At 39.8% G+C, this 23,957-nt stretch overlaps 1 protein-coding gene across 1 annotated transcript in view; it reads right to left on the bottom strand.

Annotated features, from left to right (window-relative positions):
* The window catches only part of PGM5 (phosphoglucomutase 5), a 1,541,798-nt gene that overhangs the window by 549,614 nt on the left and 968,227 nt on the right, over positions 1–23,957 (bottom strand). The window lies entirely within an intron of this gene.

The raw sequence follows: 23,957 nt of genomic DNA on the forward strand, positions 1-23,957 counted from the left end.
AAAGTTTCATGGCAGCACCCAAGATTGAAAATTGGCACCAACCTGACCTTGTCCTCACCAAGCATAGCTGTTTAGGTAGTGTCAGTGTAACACACAGTTACCACAGTGCAGACTGTGATACAGACCACTTGCTCATGTGCAGTTAGGTGAACATCCAGACGCAAAGGTTCTTTCACTTGTGACCCTTCAAAAGCATGCAAGTTTGTTCAAGCAGTTGAAGAGGCTTTGTCATGCTTGGATGACACTGACACCAACAAAAGATGGCAAAAGACACAGGATGCTATCTATAATGCCCCAATATCTATCTTTGTGAAGAAGTGCACTGATTGGATTGAAGCCAGCAATGAAGTGCTGACACCTCTGATTGAGAAAAAGTGCCAGACACTAGCTGCATACACGTCTTTGCCCAATAAAGAGAACTTGCAGGCACTCTAGGGTGCTTGGAGTCAAGTGCAGTAGGTAACTCAGTGGTGTGTAAATAATTATTGGCTCCAACTTTGCTTCAAGATTCAACAGGCCATGAATATTGGTAACGTGAGGAGTGTATGGTGAGATTAAGCAAGCCCATCATAAAGGAAGATCACCCCACTTAAGCCAGCCACAAGAGAGGTCTTGATGGACAGAACCAAGCAGATGGAATGCTGTATGCCAGAGAGACCATAGTTATGGAGAGAGCCCTGAATGCTATACAGCTTCTGCCAACTAAATGTGAACTTGAAGCTGAGCCCACCTTGGAGAAATTCAATGATATACCAAAAGCACTCTCCTCAAGAAAAGCCCCCAGGAAAGATGGTATTCCTAAGAAAAATAAATGTGAGTCAACCAACACAGTCCAAGCAATCCAAGCAAAATAAACTTCTCGTGAATACCAAAAGTATATAAAGAACTGGTTTATTGAGGAAGGTTAGCCCTTTCATGGGGTTACCGGTTCCTCAGACCAAAATACAGAAACATATTAAAAGACAAAGATAGTTAAAAGGTAACACAACCAATCAGCTAAAATCAATTAATAAAAGACCAGTCAAACAGAGTGATGTAACCCATATCACCGCCTACTCAGTAGGGCTGGTTTAAGAGGTACACCACTGTTAAGTCCTGGATATTCAAATGCTCGCAAAGAAACAATCCATTTTAACTCACACATCTCAATAACATTATTAAAATCATCTCTTGAAATGTGGGAATGCAAAAGTTGTAAATCCCTAAATTTAAAAAGTATTGTGTCCTGAAAATAATAAAAGCATGGTTAGCTAGAGCACTGGATGTTGCATGGTTATGTATGTTGCCTAGGTGCTCAAGTATCCTTTCTCTAAGCTGTCATGTAGTTTTACCCACATAAAAACTATCACAGGAGCATCAGATGGCCAAACATACCAAATTGCTGCTCCTGCATGTTGCCATAAATCTGGATGTGAAGGTACATCCTGTAATGAGATGTATAAAACAGAGTTCATTGGATATGGTAGAGCATGCTTCACAAATATGGCAAGGAAGCATACCAACCTTACCTGTGGGTATATGAGGTGGGGGCCTTGGTCTATAGTATGAAAGTCTTTTAATAGACATATTATTTCTATAAGTGAAGGAGGGGTACTCACCCACTATTTGTCTCACCTTTTGATCAGCTAAAATAACAGGCCAATTCTTCCTTATAATATTGCAGTAGTGCTGTACATCACTAGAATATCTAAAAAAACCCTAGGGGGTAGGGCTTCTCCAGAGGTGGTGATATGGGCTACATCACTCTGTTTGATTGGTCTTTTTAAATTGGTTTTAGCTGACTGGTTGTGTTACCTTTTAAATATCTTTATGTTTTAATATGTTTCTGTATTTTGGTCTGATGAAACGGTAACCCTGCAAAAGTGCTAACTTTCTCAATAAACCATTTCTTTATATATTTTTGGTGTTCAAGAGAAGTTTATCTTGCTTGGATTGCTTGGATTGTGTTGGTTGACTCACATTTATACTTCCTAGTTTTGCTGTTCTATTTGTGAGTTTCCTTTAGCAGTGTGGTTAGCTTATTTTTGTCTATTTAAAGATGGTATTCCCTCAGAAATCCTTAAATCTGCCAGCAGTACCCCAATCTCAGAGCTGCATGCGATACTTTGGCAATGCTGGAGAGAAAGTAGTGTACTGCAAGGTATGAGGAATGATAAGATAGTCACTATCTATAATAATAAGGATGACAAAAGTGATTGTAACAACTATCGTGGCATCTCCCTTCTCTGTACCATGGGAAAGCTGTTTGCACGTGTTGTGCTGAAGAGGCTCCAAATTCTTGCAGAGAGAATCTTCCCTGAGTGTCAGTGTGAGTTCTGAGCTGGATGGTCTACTGTAGACATAGTTCTGTTAGGCAACTACAAGAAAAGTGCAGGGAGCAGAACCAATCTCTGTATATTGGCTTCACTGATCTGACCAAGGCATTCCACTTCATTGGTAGAAAAGGTCTATTGGCAATTCTGGCAAAGATCAGCTGTCCTCCAATACTGCTTGGCATCACCAGGGCTGTCCATGAATTCATCAAGGGGACCATCATGTACGATGGATCAACATCCAAACCTTTCAAGATTCTCAGTGGAGTAAAGTGTGGACAGGCTCCAACATATTTATTATCTTCTTTTCAGTTCTGTTGAAATTTGCTTTTGGAACTGCTACAGAGGATATCATTCTCTGAACCAGAATGGATGGCAACCTCTTCAAACTGTTAAGACTTAGATTGAAGACCATGATGCTTAAGAAGTGTCTAAGGGAGTTCCTGTTTAGTGATGGTGCAGCTATTGTGGCTCAGACTCATCAAGAATTTCAGTCACCATCATAACTCGTTTTGCGTGTATGGAATTTGACCACATGATCAGTTTAAAGAAGACCCAGTTGATGGGCCAAAATGTGGACAGTGTGCTATCAATGAAGGTGAGTGACTATGAGCTAGATCCATGAGTTCATGTACCTAGGCTTTGCAAACTCTGACAACTTGTCGCTTGATAGTGAGATCAACAAGCACATTAGAAAAGCTGCCACAATGTTTGCAAGGCTGACAGAGTATGGGATAATAATACATTTACTGTGTACACCAAGGTGCAGGTTTATATAGCCTGTGTTTTGAGCACTTTACAGTATGCCAGTGAAACATGGACTCTGCACTCAAAACAGGAGCAGCGGCTCAATGTTTTCCATATGTGGTACAAAACGTACATACTTGGTAACTCATGGCAGGATAAGATCCCCAACATCACAGTACTTGAGAAGTCAGACACCACCTCTCTGTTCACCCTCCTGAAACAGAGATGTATGCATTGGCTGGGTCATGTCTCATGCATGACAGATGGCTGAATAGCAAAATACCTCCTTTTTGGAGATCTGGAGTCTGCAAAGAGGCCAAAAGGATGATCCAAACAGTGCTACAAGGGCACATGCAAGCATGACCTCAGTGCTCTCTCCATCACCACGAATAACTTGTATTCTCTCACCTCAAACAAGATTGCCTGGAAACAGGAAGTGAAAGAAACTCTTACTATGTATGAAACCACCTTGGCAAGTAGAGCGGAGGATAAGACAGACCTCAGGAAGATCTGTACCCATGATACCAGAAGGACATCTGCCTATTGATGCCCAGAGTGTTGAAAGGACTGCCACTCCCAGACTGGATTGCACAGTCACAGTAGATGCTGAATACATCAGTCCAATAGAGGAGCAAACCCATGATCTTTTGGCATCGAAGGATGCCTACTATAGTTATACCACAAAAATAATTCAGTTCAAATTACTGGCTGCTTGTTCTAGTCTTTTACACCCTGTTCATAGTAGAATGGAAGCTCTTCTGTTATTCTACATGGATAACATGGTCTGTTCTTTGTAAAAGAAATACTCAATAATTCCCCATCCCTCAGCTGACTTTTAAACACTCTTTACACTGCAGAGCTGTTTGTATGGTATCTGTGAGCTCGGTGGGCATTGCAGGATATTTAAACCTGGTTCAGTAGGAGGATCACTACAGTTTGGCAAAATGGTAGAGTACTGCAGTGTTCACCAGTGTGACCTCACAGGTTGGTTTTCTTGTTTTGGTTGGGCTGTTGTGTGTACGTATATATTTAAAGTCCAAAGTAGAAAGTTCTACCAGAGGTAAGTTCCTCTGAGATATTATTTTCAGTTAGAGTTCTTGCAGTTGTTTGGCTTTATTCTAAGGTACCCAGTATGGGAAGCTGGCAACCCAAGTTCTAGCTAGGGCAGCCCGATGCCTCCCTAGGTTTTGGGCTTGGTAGTGCTTCTCTCTTTTTCTTCATTCTTTTGTTGTTGTAGTCTGGGGCTTAGGGTTTTTTTATAAGGCAGTAGGGCTGGGGTTTCCTTGCTTTGGCTACATTGCATTGTTTGCCTTGTTACCCCTCTGTACTTAAAAAAAATATATAAATATATGTATATATATATATATATATATATATATATATATATATATATATATATATATATATATATATATATATATATATGTGTCCCCTTCAAATGGTCGACTTTTCATAAACTCGACTTTCATATGGCCGAGACCATATGATCGACTTTTGAAAAGCCAACCATGGGGAACCGCTATCACCGTACAGTGTGAAATGGGAAAATTTCCCACTTCCGTACTGTACTGTGACCTCAGAGTTGGTGTATCTAAGTTATGGGGGGTGTGGGGGGCAAAGCCCCCCATGGAGGGTGCAGGGGGATGAGAGAGACAGAGAGAGAACAGTAACAGTGTATTGAAATGTGAGTTTTTTCCGTTCAGTTTATCTGAGTGTCTGTTTCTTTGCATTACTTTTAATTGACATCATTGTCCAACATAAAACTTTTAGTAGTATAAATGTAGAAATTATTATGGGCATCCAAGGAGGGTTTACAATAATAGTGTGTTTTCACCATACACTATAAAATATTAGAATGTGAATGAATACATTTCTGAAGCAAGAGAAGTCTATAACTCCAACTATTGTTATTATGACACTGTGATTTCTAGTCAGAGTAGGGAACAGGTTGAAGAGATCCTGGAGAGGTGGAGATATGCTCTAGAGTGGAGAAGAATGAAGGTCAGCAGGACTAAGACAGAATATATGTGTGTGAATGAGGGAGAGGACAGATGACTGGTGAGGATGCAGGAAATAGAATTGGTGAAGGGGATGAGTTTAAGTACTTGGAAAAAACACTTCAGAATAATGGTGAGTGTGGAAGAGAGGTGAAGAAGAGAGTGCAGGCAGGGTAGAATGGGTAGAGAAGAGTGTCAGGAGTGATTTGTGACAGACAGGTACCAGTAAGAGTGAAAGGGAAAATCTACAAGATGGTAGTGAGACCAGCTATGTTATACAGGTTGGAAACAGTGGCACTGACAAAACAACAGGCATCAAAGTTGGAAGTGGCAGAGATAAAGATGTTAAGATTTGCACTGGGTGTGACGAGGATGGACAGGATTAGAAATGAGTATATCAGAGGGTCACCTCAGGTTGGACTGTTTGGAGACAAAGCCAGAGAGGCAAAATTGCATTGGTTTGGACATGTGCTGAGGAGGGATGCTGGGTATATTGGGAAAAGGATGCTAAGGATGGAGCTCCCAGGTAACAGGAAAAGAGGAAGGCCTAAGATAAGGTTTATGGATGTGGTGAGAGAGGACATGCGGGTATTTAGTGTGACAGAGGAAGATGCAGAGGACAGGAAGAAATGGAAACAGATGATCCATTGTGGTGACCCCTAACAAGAGCAGCTGAAAGAAAAACAAGAAGAAGAAGATTGTTATTATTTATTAAGTGCAAGTCATCACCTTTTCTCCAAAGCACTAGCTAAGAGAGATCAAAAGGGACAGGAAAGTATTTTTTTTTTGAAAATCAATAACCACTAAAAAGCAGGGACAGTTAAGACGAGGGTACTGTGGTCTGGCAGTACATTTATAGAAGCATATGGCTTGTTAGAGGCACAGCAACTTTTACAATTTGTTTATTTAGAAAGGGTTTTGCCAGCTCCTTTCTTTGCTCCCTTTTCATTCCCTTATTAACTCAGTTACCTTAATGATACACCTACAATTTAAAGTGTCAGTTAATTTTGAATGCCATTTATTATTAATATATAGTAGTGAAGGATCCCAGTTAAGCACTCCCCCTCTTAGCTTATTTTAAAATCTATAAAGTATGCCTAAAGGTTTAGGTGGGACTTGTCATGGCTTTGGTACAGCCAAAAGTCTAGGAAATTAAAGTCTGTGAACCCTTCATTCAAATGGGAAGAGAAAGACATTGACACTTGGTTGGAGTCTATTGTTGACAAACCTAAGATTCTGTCAGTGTGACAATATGATGAGACTCAGAGTGAGCTAAAAGTTTGTTGGGCATATAGCAACATTTTTGTGGTTGTCCATCTTGTTGCTTCCAGCATTCCTGCTCTCACTGTGGCAAAAGGCAGTCGGACCATAGGAGTTTGGTGAATGAGGGTTAGTCATCAGCACAAAAATGCCCTTGACTGATGGACCAGCTGCTGTAGGGACCCCTGGAAATGGCAAAGTCAGCACCTTGCATTTTGGGGTTCAGAGGTGTTTCTTTTTTTATCCCCCGCAGGAGATAAGAATACCCCCTTTCCAGTTAAGCCAGACGTATTAGACTAGTTTCTGGCTAGTTATCTATCCAAACAGTTCAGTCAAGCAGGAGTTATTGGCTGGGTTTTCTGTGAGTTTCCCCTTGAAATCAAATGTGAGTCCACAATTTCATTCTTGCTCTAATTTAAGGTGTGTGGCTGGTAAAGAGAATATTTTACAGGAGCTCATCTTGAATGAAGTTGAGGAATGTAAAGTTTTGAGCCCCTTTTCTTCCCTCCCATTTGCCAACTTGCAGGTTTCACCCCTGGGGATGGTAGCAAACAGTATGCAAGAACAGTATAGGGTTAATAACCACCTGTTCTTCCAGGCAGCTTCTTCTGTCAGCAACAATATTAGGAGGTCATATACCCAGGGTAAGTATTCAAGTCTGTAGGATGTCATTGGAATTAACGGATTTACTGACCCTTGGGTGGCAAATGCTGACAATGAGTCAACTTTTCAGCTGCTCTCAATTTGGTTTGAAGATTGGCAGTATTTAGGCATGTGCAAGAAAGAAAAGTTTTTTGTGGATACGGCTATGCCCAAGGGGTGCTCAGTGGCTTGTTCCACATTTGAGAAGTTTAGTTCAGCCCTCTATTGGGTTTCCCAGCAAAGGGCACCAAAGGAGTTCACTGTCTATTACCTAGATGACTTTTCATTTGTAGGTAAAGGGATTTTAAGAGCTTCTGAGACAGTAGGCCTTTTCACACAGCTGTATTCTGAAGTGGGGGTTCCACTGTCAAAAGGGAAACTTGAGGGAACCAAGAAAGCTTTAGGGTTTTGGGTTTAGAGACTGATGTTTTCCCTTCTATGTTTAGATGTCTCCTTGTGAAAAAGGTGTGTATTAATCAGTTCCTAATTTTAAGAAAGTTTGAGTCTGGCAAGTCATGGAACTCATGGATTTACTAATTTTGCATGTAGAGTGATTTCCTCAAGTAGGCCATTTATGATAGAGTTAGTGAATCTTTTAAAAGGTGGTAAATGAAAGCATCATTGGGTTAGAGTATTTGAAAGAGTTAGGGAAGATCTGCATATGTGGAGGTTCTTATTACTACACTATAACATTATTGTATTATTGTATACTGGCAAAGTGATCGTGTTTCTTTAGCTGAGTTACAATTGCTTACAGATGCAACATGGTCCTTTGGCATGGGAGCCCGTTTCCAGAACAGATATTTTTACTTCCCCTGGCAGAACGTCTGGAGTTTAAAGTTATGAAAAGACGTTTGCATTCCTTGAGCTTATTGCAGTTTGGACAGACGCTTTTGTTTGGGGGTTGACCTACTCAGGTGGTTTTCTACTGTATCAACATTTCTGTTGTCCAGGTCTTAATTAAATGTACTTCCAAGTCTAAGAGAATTCAGATGTTGTTAAGGCAGCTCATTTTGCAGAGTTTAAGGATAAATTTGTCATTTAAAGCTTTACATCTCCCAGGGAAAAAATGTTTTAGCAGATTGCCTCTCTCAGTTACAGGTCACGAAATTCCGTTAACTGGCCCCAGAAGCACAAGAAAACCCTGCAATATTTTCAGACTTTATCTGGATGACTAGCAAAGTGTAGCTGTTTAGTTGATCTCATTCTTGGTGAGGTAGAACTCTATTGTCACTTTTTACAAATTTTCACAAGGTACACCTCCAAGATTCAGAACCTAGTCTCCCTTTATTATTTGTCATTTTTTGGTCTTCAGGTGTGTATGTAATGAAGCAGTCAAAACTCTTAGGGCTCAAATGTCAGCTTAGTTTTTGTGCACAAATGTTGGGTTTGCCTGATTTTACTACTGATTGCTTGGTATCCAGAATGATTTTAGGCTAGGGGAAGTCTCTGGGGCTTGTGGTGCGATGTCATCATTTACTCACATAGGATGCATCAGGGGGCTTTCTCAGTTGGTGAGCTTTTTCTTCATTTAATTTGGGGAGACATTTTTCTCCTTGATAACTCTGTTTCTATTTGGCTTAATAGTGCCAAGCTGGATCAGCAATCCCAGGGGCATATATGTAAATTGGGTATGTGTCCCTCCATAATACTTTGTCTGATTCACTAGGGAAAGACACTCTTTCCTTTGCATTCTGCTATTTTACACTTAGACTTAGTTTTTCAGGAGCACAAGAAGAAAAGTATTACCCCCAGTGGGTTTTGCATTGTCCTTCTTAAGGCATTAAAGGTCCAAAATGTGCCTAGTCAGGGTATGTCTCCTTACTCTCTCCATATTAGCAAAGCTAATGACCAGGCTAGGTGAGGTCAATATATTGAGGTCATAAAGAAGGATGGGCATTGGACTTCTAATACCTTTTTCAAACATGTTCAATTGGTGTTCCAAGATGTTAATTGCTATTTCTTTTTCAGGTGCAGAATGTGCTGTTGGGTTTGGTCATTCCTACATTTTGGTTGCAGCTAAGAAAGCATCAGTTTGGCCTACTAGTTTCAGTTTAAGTTTAGATTCCATCTTCAGTTGAAGTGATCTGGATTTGTTCCCATGGTTTGCGTTGTTTACACTTTTTACCTACGTCTGAAGGGTTGATTCATAAGATTGGGACTCCACATTTGTTATTGTTTCATTTAGGAGGTAATGACACTGAAGTTTTACTAAAGCAACATCTTCTGTCTGAAATTTTCAAGATGCTATTTTTGGCTCAAACTATTTGTCGCAGGGTCATAAATTGTTGGTCATCAATCATTCAGAGTCTTTGTTTGTCCAACTCGACATTGGCCAATTTGGCTCGAGAGGAAGATTTTGTACAAAAATTTGTGAACCAAAGAATGGGTCAGGTTGCTCCAGCCTTAGGATTTCAAGTTTGGTTTTGGCTGGATGGTGTGTATTTATCTGACCTTGGCTGTGATTTATTGAACTTGAATTTTAGGTTGTTTACTCAGAAATTGCTTTAATTTAGAGTTTCAAAAAAAAAAAAAGAACTCACAAGAGAGATTTCCGGTTAACTTTGCTTGACAGGAAATGCAGGGGTGGGCAACTAAGGTGTCTGGTGGACAACCTGGGGTGAAATTTCCTCCCCTTTTGTTTTCCTTCCTCTTTTCCTTGGTCTTCAGGGCTGTTTTGTATGAGTTTGTGAGTACAAGCAGGTGCAGAGGCTGTTCTCTTGTGCGGTACAAGTGACAAGAACCTTTGGCTTGGACAAAGTCAACAGGGGGTGGGGGTGCAGTGATGTTTCTTTGTGCCACCTACTGGAAAGAGACTGTAGTATATGTTGGTTGGATATACTGTCAATGTATACATATTGTTTGCATGGTACTCACTACAGTTATGTTGGCAAAAGTGTGGAGTATTGCCCCCTACATCCGTCAATATGCCAATGAAAAGTGGAATTTTGCACCCTTTTGATTCCCCCCTGTTTGGTGGGTCTTCAGTGCTGTTTTGTTGGAATTTGTGAGTACAAGTGGTTGCAGAGGATGTACTCCTGTGCGGTACAATTGCCAAAAGGTTTTGGCGTGGACAAGGTCACTGGGGGTGGGGGTAGTTCTTTATGCCACCCGATGGAAAGAGGCTCTATTATATAGTGATTTATATGCTGCCATTGTGCATCTATTCTTTGCTTCGTACTCAGTATGGTCATATTCAGTACAGAAGGTTGCAATGACAGCCTGGTGTAGTTATCTGTGTTTAAGCAGATGTGGCACAAGCACCTTTTGCACTACAAAGCTGTTTATATGGAATCTTTGAGCTAGGGAGCATATCCAATATATTTAAATCTGGTCCAGTAGGAGGATCACTGCAGTATGGCAAAATGAAGGAGTACTGCCCTCCCCCAATACATGTGGTGGTTTGCCGATGAGGGTCAGACCCTGCCTTTTGTCCCCCCCCCCACACACACCTTCCTGGGCCTTCAGGGCTCTTTTACTGGAGTTTCTGAATCCAGCCAGGTGTTGAAGCTGTACTCTTGTGTTATACAAGTGCCAACAGGTTTTGGCATGGCCAAGATCATGGTGGGGATGGTTTGTTATCTCACCTTGTGGAAAGAGGCTGTATTAAGTGCTGGTGTTTTTTTCTGGCATTGTTTATTTTTGCATGCTATTTAATATGGTTATATTCAATAAAGAAGGTCCCAATGGAAACCTATTGTAGTTATTTGTGTTTAAGTGGATGTGACACAAATATACTTCCTCTGAATTTAGACAAAGTTGAAAAACTATACTTACAGATGCAGTCTGTATATTTGAGTGAGTCACCCTGGAATATAGAGATGAGCATTCAGCTGAAGCAGATGAGACCTAATCAGGTAAACATAGAGAAAGTAGAGGATATCCTCACTATAACTTTAACTATGTCTTTGAGATTAAACAATGGAGCCAGTGAAAGCTCACATGGACATAGGGAGGATATGCAGATTCCACAAATCAAGTTCTGGGAAGAAGTAACAATAACCAGGGCTCTACTGTGCTGTCTGATTGTAGCTTCAAACACTCCTATTAATCATTTTTCTTTTACCCATCTGACCCAGTTCAGACTCAAAGGGGAACAAGAGTCTATCCTGGCACTCATGAGGTCCAGAGCGGAGAAACTAATTCTGAATGGGCTGCCAGCCTATTGCATGGTGCAAAGCACACAGTACCTCACACAATGCATGCATACCTACTGGTAAGTGGCAAGATCACCAGTTCACCTAAGGTGCATGTCTGCGTAGCTTATGAAAATGTTACACACACACAAATTAATGTTTACATTCTGTTTTTCACTGTTTCTAAGATGAATGTTTTGACCTATATAATATTATAGCATAACACTACCACCAAAAAAAAATCTTTAAATTCTCAAGTTTTGTTTTATGGCATAATCACTCTGACAGTTCACTGCAAAGAGCAAATGATGTTCTGACACATAAAAGTAAAAGGAGTACTCTCTCTGTAAAATCAGTTTACTATTTATTATTGTGTTGATGGAAAAGAATATTATGACATAGACAAAATAATTTTCATTTATCTATATTTAGTATTAAAGGCATGACTATATGACATGTTTTCTAAATAGTAAAAAGACATTAAGCAGAAATTAGCATATGCTTATTTTTCCATTTGGCTACTGATGTTAAAATTGCCTTAAAAGGTTTCACATATAATCTTTAAAAGTGGACAGAAGGAACTTACAAATGGTCCATATATGGTGAGGCATATTCCAGGGTGCTGCTTACTTATGATTTACGGGGTGTAAAAAACTGCATGCTTAATCTAAACTGAGTCTGCTAAAAATGATGAGAACATTTATACAGAAAACCTAATTATGAAAGTCATGACTACATCTGCAATTCTTGCAGTCAGAGAAGGTGGGTACTTTAAAGGTCTACAAGAGGAAAGAGCATTAAAACATATTCTTGCAATTGGCAAAGCTCAAATAATTTCAGCCTCCTGATCAGTTAAACATCATACACACATCCAGTCACACAGTACGTACTTCTAAGGTAATGTCGCTTTGTTTTTCATTGTATACAGTTATTTAAAATGATTATCCTTCATTGCGAATATGTCATCTGTTTTCAGTGGTGAACCACTCAGCAGAAGCTTACCCTGAAAACAAGTACCAGATTACTCAGATATGCAACAGGAATCCAGGCAGAAGCTCCACACTGATGCATGAGCTATAGATAGCAACTAGCAAGTAGAATGGAAAGAGAAGTCATACCTCATGTATCATATCATGCCAGAGTGAACTACAGCAAGAAGAGGCAGTGAGGAAAACTAAAAGGACAAAAGGTTGCAGTGGATAAAGCAATACTTGTAAAACATGGGAAATCTTTTTCTACTCTCTAAAGAAAATTATTGGGTCACATCTGGTATACATAGTGGAGTTCAGCAAACCATATCACGGCAAAGTTGCTGGTAGAACAGAAGCTTTGCAAAGAAAGGTAATAAAAGTATCAAAACTGTCTGTATTCAGAGTTCGATGGGGAACAGAAAAAGAGAGAACTTGGTGCCATGTCATAGAGAGAGGGAGGGAGCCCTGCCAATGACCTAGATGCCCCGGGTTCAATTACTGGACTGGGTGCTGGAAGAATCAGGTGGGGGATGAGAGGGCAATCATCAGCTCAGCTATTGTGAGGGGGAGAGTGGAGTTTCTACAACTGACCTACCATGTCTCTGCTAATGGGGCTAGGGCTGTAATGACAAAAAAGACAGCTAATTTGTCATACCAAGGACAGCGGAACTAATTGACATTATGTGTGTGATATGCATCATCTTGAGTAGCCCCTCCCAGTTACAGCATATCAAAACAATTATCCAGTGTACAAAGGCAATTTACATGATGCAATGAGTTTGCTCTGCTTCGCCTTTCCCTTCTTAACCAGGTGACAGCCGCAGTGTTTCCATCCCAGAAGGTATATATATATGTACATATGTATGTATGTATGTATGTATGTATTTATTTATCATTTATGTATGTATGTATGTATGCATTTGTTGATTGGGGTAGAGTACTGATCCAAGTGAGCCATTTTCATGTTCAGATCATAGTTTAAAACCACATAAAACGGTAACAAATTAATATAAAAAGTTGATTCCACAGTCATTTAGATGAATCTGTGCAAGGCTGCCAATAAATTGCTGAAGTTTTTACTGTAGGAGTACATAGACTAGTAATGGTATTTATACTGTATAATGAACATTTTAGTACTCTATCGATTCATCCATCCACAACCCCTTTTTCACACTTTTTTTCCACATGGGGTCGGGGTGTCAGTCCACCAGTGACAGTCATTTCGAGCCAATTTTTATACCACCAGGTATTGAGCCCTGCCATGATAGTTCTTCTACACCAAACAATCTCACACACATACACACACACTCACAATCTATGAGCAATTTTGAGTGTCCAATCCACCTCCCTCATGTCTTTGGACAGGAAACTGCAGGCCCCAGCAGAAATCTGCACGAACACAGAACGAACATGCAGAGTCCTCACAGAAGGCACCCCAGCCAAGAATCAAACTAGGAAACATCTTGCTGTGAGGCAAAAACACTAGTCACAGTGCCACTGTGCCACTGTTGTGTACACCTCTGTGAACTATATCAAAGGAATACAGTTGTACTGTGCAAACTAATAAAGGCATACTACTTTACACTGAGATATGTACATTGGGAAGAGTAATTTAGTAGGGTAAGGACTGCTGGATGTAATTAATCAGAAGAGAAAGTAAAGATATGGTGAGGTTTGGAGGGGAAGAAAGTTGAAAGTTGTGTGAGGAAAGTTTTAGGGAATTGAATTATGTTTTAAGAAGTGGAGGAAGAAGGAGACAGAAAGTGGAGGTGTATGAGGAGAAGCTTTGTGAGGGCTGGCAGTACATTTGTTAGAGCTGTATTTGTTGTCTGGAGTAGCCCAGGCATGACAGAAGGAAGGCCTGAGCTTGGGTTATCTGTGAGTGTGTGTGTGTGTGTGTGTGTGTGTGAGTGTGTGTGTGTGTGTGTGTGTGTGTGTGTGTGTGTGTGTGTGTGTGTGTGTGTGTGTGTGTGTGTGTGTGTGTGTGTGTATGACGTGCCGTATCTGTAATGCACTGGGATATATGCTGCAGCAGGTTCAATATCTTAACGTGAGGTATAATGGAGGCTAGTGTATCTCAAAGAATTTGCAGCAGTAAGACTGCAGAGTACTACTGAGCACACATAAGGTAGGAGATACTTAGCAGGATCAGTACCCAAGAGAGAGAGAGAGAGAAAAGAAGGAAAAAAGATAGACAAAAGAGAAAGAGAAAGTAATGGAACATAATAATCACAGACTGGAAGAACAGGGAGAAAGGGATGTATGTCATAGAGACATGTAAGCAAATTATAAGAGTTAAGTTTGATGGACAGCATCAGTCAAAAAAAGGAGGCATGCTAGAATAAGGTGCATAGATAAATGAAAGCAGGAAGAATGCTTAAAGGTGATGTTACACACACATTGTTTTGGAAATATGGCATAGTTTATGCAAGGGAGTTGTGGTCTCTGTAACAGTACTGCCATTCAAGAAGATATCTGAATGCTGAAAAGCAATACAAGAAGATTGTACTTAAGAAATATATATATATATATATATATATATATATATATATATATATATATATATATATATATTTTATTTTTTTTTTTTAAACAAGGACTTGTAGGTTATCTATTTGACTGGAAATGGACAGGCTGTTGGAAAATCCTTTGTTTTTCATTTACTAATTTTGTAAAGGGGAAACTGACTTCACAGTGCCCTGCAATTCACACACAACAAAATGACTGCAGCATTCATCAACCTTAAGTTAACATTTTTATCATATTGTGAACAAGTTAAAATAAAGCATTAGCTTAACTTTCCTGGCAAACCCTTTCTGCATCTGCAAAATAACAGTACAAAATTATACTGTAAACAATGGCAATTCATCTATGATGTTTAAATATTACCATACACAGCACTAAAACAGTAACCCCCCCCCCCATGTTGGCTTAAGTTTAAAGAAAAAGCTGTTCAACAGCACAGGACTGTGAACATTACCAGACTGCATTGCTTTCAAAATCCATAGTCTTTTGAAAAGCAAAGTTAAATGTGCTTCTCAAATTAAATAATGTGCGGTTGCTCTGAGAGTGTTGATGGAGAAGTACAGAGAAGGTCAGAAGGAGTTGCACTGTGTCTTTGTGGACTTAGAGAAAGCATATGACAGGGTGCCTAGAGAGGAGTTGTGGTATTGTATGAGGAAGTCGGGAGTGGCAGAGAAGTAAGTAAGAATGGTACAGGATATGTACAAGAGTAATGTGACAGTGGCGAGATCTGCAGTGGGAGTGACAGATGCGATTAAGGTGGAGGTGGGATTACATCAAGGATCAGCTCTGAGCCCTTTCTTATTTGCACTGGTGATGGACAGGTTGACAGACGAGATCAGACAGGAGTCCCCGTGGACTATGACGTTTGCAGATGACATTGTGATATGTAGTGAGAGTAGGGAACAGGTTGAGGAGACCCTGGGGAGGTGGAGATATGCTTTAGAGAACAGAGGAATGAAGGTCAGCAGGACTAAGACAGAATAAAGGGAGGATAGAGGAATGGTGAGGATGCAGGGAGTAGAGTTGGTGAAGGTGGATACGTTTAAATACTTGGGATCAACAGTTCAGAGTAATGGCGAGTGTGGAAGAGAGGTGAAGAAGAGAGTACAGGCAGGGTGGAGTGGGTGGAGAAGAGGGTCAGGAGTAATTTGTGACAGACGAGTACCAGTAAGAGTGAAAGGGAAGGTCTACAAAAGGGTAGTGAAACCAGCTATGTTATATGGGTTGAAGACAGTGGCAGTGACAAAAAGGCAGGAGTCAGCACTGGATGTGGCAGAGATAAAGATGTTAAGATTTGCACTGGGTGTGACAAAGGTAGACAGGATTAGGAATAAGTATATTAGAGGGTCAGCCCAGGTTGGACAGTTTAGAAACAAAGCCAGAGAGGTGAGATTGCGTTGGTATGGACATGTGCTGAGGAGGGATGCTGGGTATATTGGGAAAAGGATGCTAAGGATGAAGCTGTCAGGAAAGAGGAAAAGAGGAAAGCCTAAGATAAGGTTTATGGATGTGGTTAGAGAGGACATACAGATGGTTGGTGTGACAGAGCAAGATGCATAGGACAGGAAGAAATGGAAACAGGTGATCCGCTGTGGCAACCCCTAACCAGGAAAAGTCGAAAGAAGAAGAAGAAGAATGAAGGAAAGACCAGCTCTTTTCAGTCCAGCTTCATTCATGTATTGTTACCTTATAAACCTCTACTGCACAACTTCTAAAAATTCTTTTGTCACTGTGGTCTCCAAAGGTATATCTTTTCCCCTCCACCTTCACAGTATGAAGTCCTCATCCATCAGAGTTAACTTCATCCATTCTCTTGGAGTGGAAACCCACAGTTCTCCTAGGCCAATAGTCATCAACTGGGGGCACACCATTATCCAATCAATCATCAGGAAGTGTATGCTCTCATTGTTGTCCTGGTAATAAGAGCATTGGTTACAGCCTTGTGACATGGGTACAAGTGTCACTGCAAGGACAACCTACACCCCTGTGTCATGTGCACTCTTCCACATACCAGTAACAATGGCTGCCATCTCTGTGCCACCAGTAAGCCTCTACAGAAGTTAAGGTATGACCTAACTAATGCTTTGTGATGTGGATGAATGACACTATCCACCCTTTTTATGAAACCTCATTACTAGCTGTTCATTAACAGACATTCATCACAGCCATTTCCTTGTAATATGCATGGTGAATCTCTAGGTTACTGTCACTGTCAGGCATTCTTTTTCCTTGGTCTTCCATATAGGCCCCATGCACCCATGCTGTGCATTACCCGAGATACCCCCAATATATGCACCTACCTGATTGACTGACTACATAATTTTGTAATATAGCTCTTATTTAGCTGTCTGTCATACTGGCTTTATTGCAATGTGCTAAAGGCTGGTCCTATATCAGTTTGGTTATCATTGGCAAACAGCTTTCCTCTTCTTACTGCACCCATTAAGTCACATGCAGATATACGAAGGAGACTAAGACTCAAATAGGAGCCATGAAACCCCATTGATTCCTTGTTCTGTATCCCGAGATGGCTTCTGCCTAATCAGCATTGCCTGCTTCCCCTGTATGACAACCAGTTTCTTATCCACTGTATCATCCTTCTGATTTGCATCAATCTTTTAAATGTCTCCCTGGTGTTCAGTTACAGATCCATCATGCTTTCTATATCTAGAGCAGCACAGACCAAACTGCACAAATGAGACATTTATTCTTTGACACCACAATGCCCTCTGTCTGCCAATGAAGGAAATTCAGGAAATCAACTAACTTGCCCTAAAAAGTAATTTTCATCACCGTCCCAGGAATGAAGGAGTTACTACGTAACTAGTATGGAATTCCCCAGACCCTTAACAGGCCACTCCCTCACTTCATGAAATTATAACAAATTAGTCTGTTTGGAGTAGAGAAATTTGGATAATAACTATCTGTGTAATACTACACTGCTGGATAAATGCGCTCTTCACAGACAGAGATCATTGTGAGGAGAATCACCCACCCCCCAAGGTGCACCAGTCATAAATGTAACACCTGGGCTATTTCAGGATGAAGCAGTGAGATGGACATGAAGTATTGGACAGCCAGATCTTTGACTTCACTTCAACAGCATCATGCATGGCTGTACATCAAAATCAGAGCACAAGACCTTATATCCTGGTGCTCTGATAGTTGAAAAATGCTAATCTTTTTAAGTTAACGCTATCCAGTGTTACAGCCTCCTCTTTTAAGGGAAACAAGAATAAGCAATATTTTGAGGCATATGTCATAAATTTACAGTGCCATAAATATCAGACATTTGAGCTGGTTCATTGTATTTTAATTAGATGTCTGTCTTAATTCAATGTATAAATGTATTTTCATTCCATACTAGTCATATTATTTATTTATTTATTGTACTTTACTTACACATTTAGTTATTTATATAGCCATTTATGTACTGCCTGTTTGGTAGGTTTATTTATTTATTCGTGTTTAGTTAAGTGAGTTGGCCATATTAGTTAACTCTCATTTTCAGGCAAGACATGAGTAGGTGTGGAATTGTCCAGCCCTTTCACAAGCTATCATATATGAAAGAATGACATCACTTCAAATGTCATAAAAGTAAGAGCACACATTATATAAATTCTAACATGCCTAGTTACAAATAAGACATAAGTAAGAACCCATACAGCATAACTTCAAATGTCACAAATAATACACATAAAGAACCCATTATGCCACATCAGTTCTACTAGAGAAAAATAACCGATACCTCTCAACCTCTTAAAGCAAGAAATCTGGACAAGGCCATCAATAAAAGGGGAACAAATGCCCCAAAACAGGGACACATTTTAAATATTGCTCTTACAAACTTAGAAAGTTGATAGAATAACAGGTTTTGCATTAATATAATTTTCTGAAGGGTATGAAGCCTATACTTCAACTGCCTGTCATTATTTTTTAACTTCAATCTTTAATGATTTGTCACTAATTTGCCAGAAAACCACACTTTTATAATAAACAGATCAAAAATATGAGGAAAAATCTGGACATTCTGCAAAAATCTGTACAGCTGAGATATATGCATGGTTTGTGGTACCAAGCTACTGTTCATATAAGCCTGCTTATAAAAAAATCATTACTACAGACATATGGACAGATAAAGAACAAAACAGCAGGTAAGATGCGAGACTGTAAAAAAGTTAGCATGAAATTCATTAAGGGACATTTTGAAAGCTTAGGGTATGAAACAGCCTAGTACAGGAAGAAATTTAGGCATTGAATTTTGACCGCTTCTCTGAAATGGGCAAAATACGCACATATACACAAAAATATTACATCTGCATATACATAAGCAACTGTCCATGGTATCAGACATGTTGCAAAGCTGGTAGCACACATATTTTACCTATCCATTTCAGTAAAAAAAAATCCCCTCAGAGACTAACACCAAATCTTCCTGTGCATATACCCCAGAAGCTAACTTTCTGACTTATTGAGGATTGCACCCCTAAAAGGGCAAACACCTCTACTAAAAGGAACTGAAGAAATATCTCCATACTAATAAGTTGAAGTCTTCACACAGGTTACTGTTAAATCCCACTGTAGATATACCACCTGAAATTAACTTTCCGACCTATCTAAGATGACACGTTTGTACTCAATCTGAAAGGGTAAAATCTTTACTAAAAGGAAGTGGACAAGCACTTCTAAAACATCAAACACATGCTTGTTTCCTTGGCATAGAGGGACACTGAGACTACAGTCCAGGTGATACAAGTTCACATAGAGGCTCAACAGACTGCTGGAGCTTACATCAGAGGGTAAAGGAAGAGGGATGCTGCTTTGCTGGCTGCTTGTTTTTGGGGAAAGGGGATGGGGACACATGCTAGATGCTTGTTCTTTCTGTAGCTATTTCAGTTAAAAACCTTATGAAGCAAGCAAAGATACTGAAGCAAAAATATTTAACCATATAATTTGTCTATATTTGTTTCTTATTCCTAGTACCCTGTATGGATATTTTAAAGTATATAAAACAGTGCAACTTTTAGTTTTGTGATAATATGAGTTTAAAAGCAGTACAATGTTTTTCTGCTACATTTTTGGAGTGAATTTGTTGTAAAATCAGATTTTACAATAACTTCCTTATGACCATTATGATTATTTTTCATTCATGTGGGTCCTTGCAACTCTGTTTTGTGTGTGTGTGTGTGTGTGTGTGTGTGTGTGTGTGTGTGTGTGTGTGTGTGTGTGTGTGTGTGTGTGTGTGTGTCTGTGTGCACACATGCATGTGTTCAAGATTTTTTTTTTGTTAAAACTATACATTTTTTATAAAGCTTTTCTACCAAATATTTCAAAAGTGATATGGCTTTTGTCTTACTCTTTAATAAGCACCTTTGTTTCACATCAAAGCCCCTCCCCCCAGGCTGACACTGAAATGAGTCCAATGGGGCCAGTGCTCTAGCCTGGATAATACATTCAAAATAAAAATAAATAAACAAAGAAGCCTTTGGTTTACACCCTACCATGTCCCTATTTTCTTAAAGGGTGGTGATGGTGAGATTTACTTGTGTATTTCACTTCAGTGCATTCAGACCATCCCAGTATATATCCAGGCTGAAAATGTTTGCAAACATACCTCTCAACCTCTTAGAGAAAGAAATCTGGACAAAGCCATAAATAAAAGTGGGACAAAGGCCCAAAATAGGGACACTTTTTAAATATTGCTCTTACAAACTTAGAAAGTTGATAGAATAACAGGTTTTGCATTAGCATGAATTTTATGAAGGGTATGAAGTCTGAAACTCAAATGTCTGTCATAATTTTCTAACTTCACTCTTTAATGATTTGCTACTAATTTGCCAGAACACCACAACTTTATGAAAAACGGACCAAAAATATAAGGCAAATATTTGAGCATTCTGCGAAAATCTGTATAGTTGAGAGATATGCTTGCAAATAAGGTTTTATAATCTTACACCACATGACATTCAATAACATCTGGGACAGCTTTCTGCTATAATGCCAGTACTCCTATATTATTCCATGTGGACCTCAGTCCTTTGTAAAGCCTAAATCCTAAACTCTATAACCACTGACCTTCAGCTTTGTGTGGATAAAGTCAGCTGTTTTCTGTTCAGTCACATTCTACATTGCAGCATCCCTAGTACTGACTGTGTTATTCAAATTCAGTGTTTTTAAATTAGATAAAAATTTGTAATGTTAGTTCTCAACTGCAAGTGCTGCCAAAGAACAATTTCTGTAAATTACAACTTACAGATTTATGACTGGTTCTGTCTACTTCTCTGGTCTGAAGTTCCAAAGTGTTACTGATTCTTGTACTATGGCTTGCTGTATAGGAGATACCAAAGACAGACAATGTCATTCTGTCTGTATTAAATAATACTAAGAATAAATGATTCAGCTACAAAATGTGCCTTGGATATTTTCTACCGCTATACAAATGAAGGTTAATACTACTGCAAATTAGGAAGGCCATCTTGTTTGTCTATACATAGAATACGTCTGATAAGCATTATATAAAATGTAAATAATCCCTGTCTTCTATACATAATGACTGACAACTTTTTATGCTAAGTTGCCTTGGTAACCAAAATGTACTATATTGCTCTGGAGAGACAGACTGACTACCAGCTTTCAGATGGAACGTTCAGTCTGATGTTGTATTTCAATCTTTTCCTTTATCAAAAAAAGGAAGGACACTCCATCATTTATTTAATTTGTATAATGACAGAATTATTCACTCCAGTAGAATGTGACTTACAGTCACAGAGTAGATAAATGGAGGCTGAGGGAATCAGACATCAGATTACAGGACAAAACTTATAGCCTTAATACTCTGTGTTGACTGTCAGAAAAAGGCTTGACTGTGCTGTCAGATAAAGGCTGATAACAGGATTCAAACCTAGAGTGGGAGGCCCTAACAGATTTATAGTCCATCACGACTACAACTCTTTTTACTGAAATGTTTGTTGTTATTCCTGTGCAGAACTAATGGTACCTCAAATATTCAATTAAAGGAACTAAACCTTCATCAGCAGATAAGCAAACATGTTGTCATGATAAATTCATATCCAGAAGTTCTGTTCAGTTACTTATCAGGGGCTAGGATCCACCACATCACACATGCACTCATGTCATTGGACCACAATTACCAATATGACTCAGTCATAGTCCATGTGGGAGCAAATTACCTGAGACATACCTCCATAGACTATATGAATGGAGACATCATGGAGCTCTCGGAATATGTGTCTCAGGCTGGTATGAACTTAGCATTGAGCAGCATTTTACCTTCTCCAAGGATGATGCCACAATACAAACAAAAGATGATTAAGTTTAATAATTGGCTTAGTTTCTGGTGTCATTCTAATGGGGTGCAATATTTGTCAACATGGAAGGAGATGGTGAACAGACCATGCTGCTTTGAAAGGGATGGTCTGCACCTATCCCCTCTAGGCTTTCGAATATTAGCCGAAACATTGTCTTCCGCCATAGTGTATTTTTTAGGCAATGTCAAACTGAGAGTACTTCTAACACAGCAAATCAAAACCAAGAAAATCTAAAGGTATTACTGCTTAATGCTAGGAGTCTAAACAAAAAACTTCACTCCCTAGAAGCTGTCTTTACCCTAGAGAATGCTGATGTCTGTGCGGTCACTGAGACATGGTTTAAAGCCACAGAGAGCACACCAACAGTGCAAGGTTACAATGCCTTCCACACATTTAGGCCAGCTACTTCACAGGCAAGGACTAAAGGTGCAGATGTCTCTATTTACATCAAAACTAAATATACTTCAAGGCTGGTCAAACAGGACAATGTACTTGAGCTAATGTATGTTCAAATCACCATAGATAAAATCCAATACCACTTCTTTGCAGGCTATAGGTCCTCCTCTATGACCCAGAAAACTCATACCATGTATTTAAACTTATTAGAAACACTAACCATCCAACTCAAACTATTAACTGGGAATCCTATATGACACCAAATGTACATGCACAGAGATTCCTGTATCTTGTAAACACCTGGATCACATCCCTGGACCATATAGTCAATACACCATACTGGATCTTGTCCTCACTAATATGGGAGACTGCTGCACACCCCCTACTGTAATGCCTTCCCTGGTAAGGTCAGACCACAAAATGCTCTGCCTTTGAAGTAAAAATAAAACCTGGACCCCCAGCTAAACCTGGAATATTCAGGAACTATTCTAAAGCTAATCTCCTGCTATTAAGTGAGAACCTGGCAAAATTTCAAGCACCCATTTACCCTGAGAACACTTCTGCCTATGCAGAACTGTTCAAAGAAACCCTGTACAAGCATGTAAATAGCTGCATTGAGGCAGCTGTACCCACCAGGAAGAAGTACAGAAATAACTCAAAAAACAAGCCACCCAATCAGCTGTATAACATGAGGATGAAAATCATGGCAAAAATTAGGAGGTGCAGCAGACAGAAGGATAAAAGCACTCACAGTAACCTAAACAAATAACTCAGGACAAATAGTCTACCAAAGCCAAATTCGAGGTACGTTTGGCCTCCGAGGCCAAGGACAACCACAAAGCATTCTTTAACTATGCCCGCGACCTCAAAGGCAATACACAGTTGTGTGCAATGCTCATTGTAAATGTAGCCACCTATACTGAGCCAGAAGATATAGCACACCTCCTTGCTGATAACTTCAGCTCTAATTTTACCCCTCTCTCCCCCTTAACCTTCCCTCAGGAAATATCATCAAATATAACTCCCCCTACTATCACTAGGGAACATGTCCTTATTGCTCTCTCTAAGGCCAAGAACACTGTATCAATGGGCCCAGACAATATCCCAGGATGTCTTCTAAATAGCATGAAATATGACCTATCAGGGCCTCTGGAATTACTATTTAACTGTAGCCTCCAAACAGGCTTTGTGCCTCATGAATACAGCAAGGCAACAGTCATCCCTCTGCACAAAGGCAGGTCATCTAGAGACCCTGGAAACTACAATCCCATAAGTCTCACTAGTCATATGTAAAGTGATGGAAAGAATTATCATGGTGATGATCAAAAGAGATATAGTAAACCTTCAGAGACTGGACCCAACTCAGTTTGGTTTCGTCAAGGGCAGATCATGCTTACTCAACATGGTGGACTTCTTTGAGAGGGTCACCAAAGCAATGGATGAGGGCTAAATCATTTGCACTGCCTACCTTGACCTGGCCAAAGCATTTGACACAATACCCCACTTGGGCATTGTTGACAAATGCAAGAGGTTAGGTATAAACCCGTATGTCACCTGGTGGATAGCCAACTGGCTCACAGACAGGACCCAGGAAGTTAGAACTGGGGAGTCCACCTCTACAAAGAGGCCAGTCACAAGTGGA

This window comes from Protopterus annectens, chromosome 2.part2 (assembly GCF_019279795.1).
Source record: "Protopterus annectens isolate FY-2018-M chromosome 2.part2, PAN1.0, whole genome shotgun sequence".
Lineage (NCBI taxonomy): Eukaryota > Metazoa > Chordata > Ceratodontiformes > Protopteridae > Protopterus > Protopterus annectens.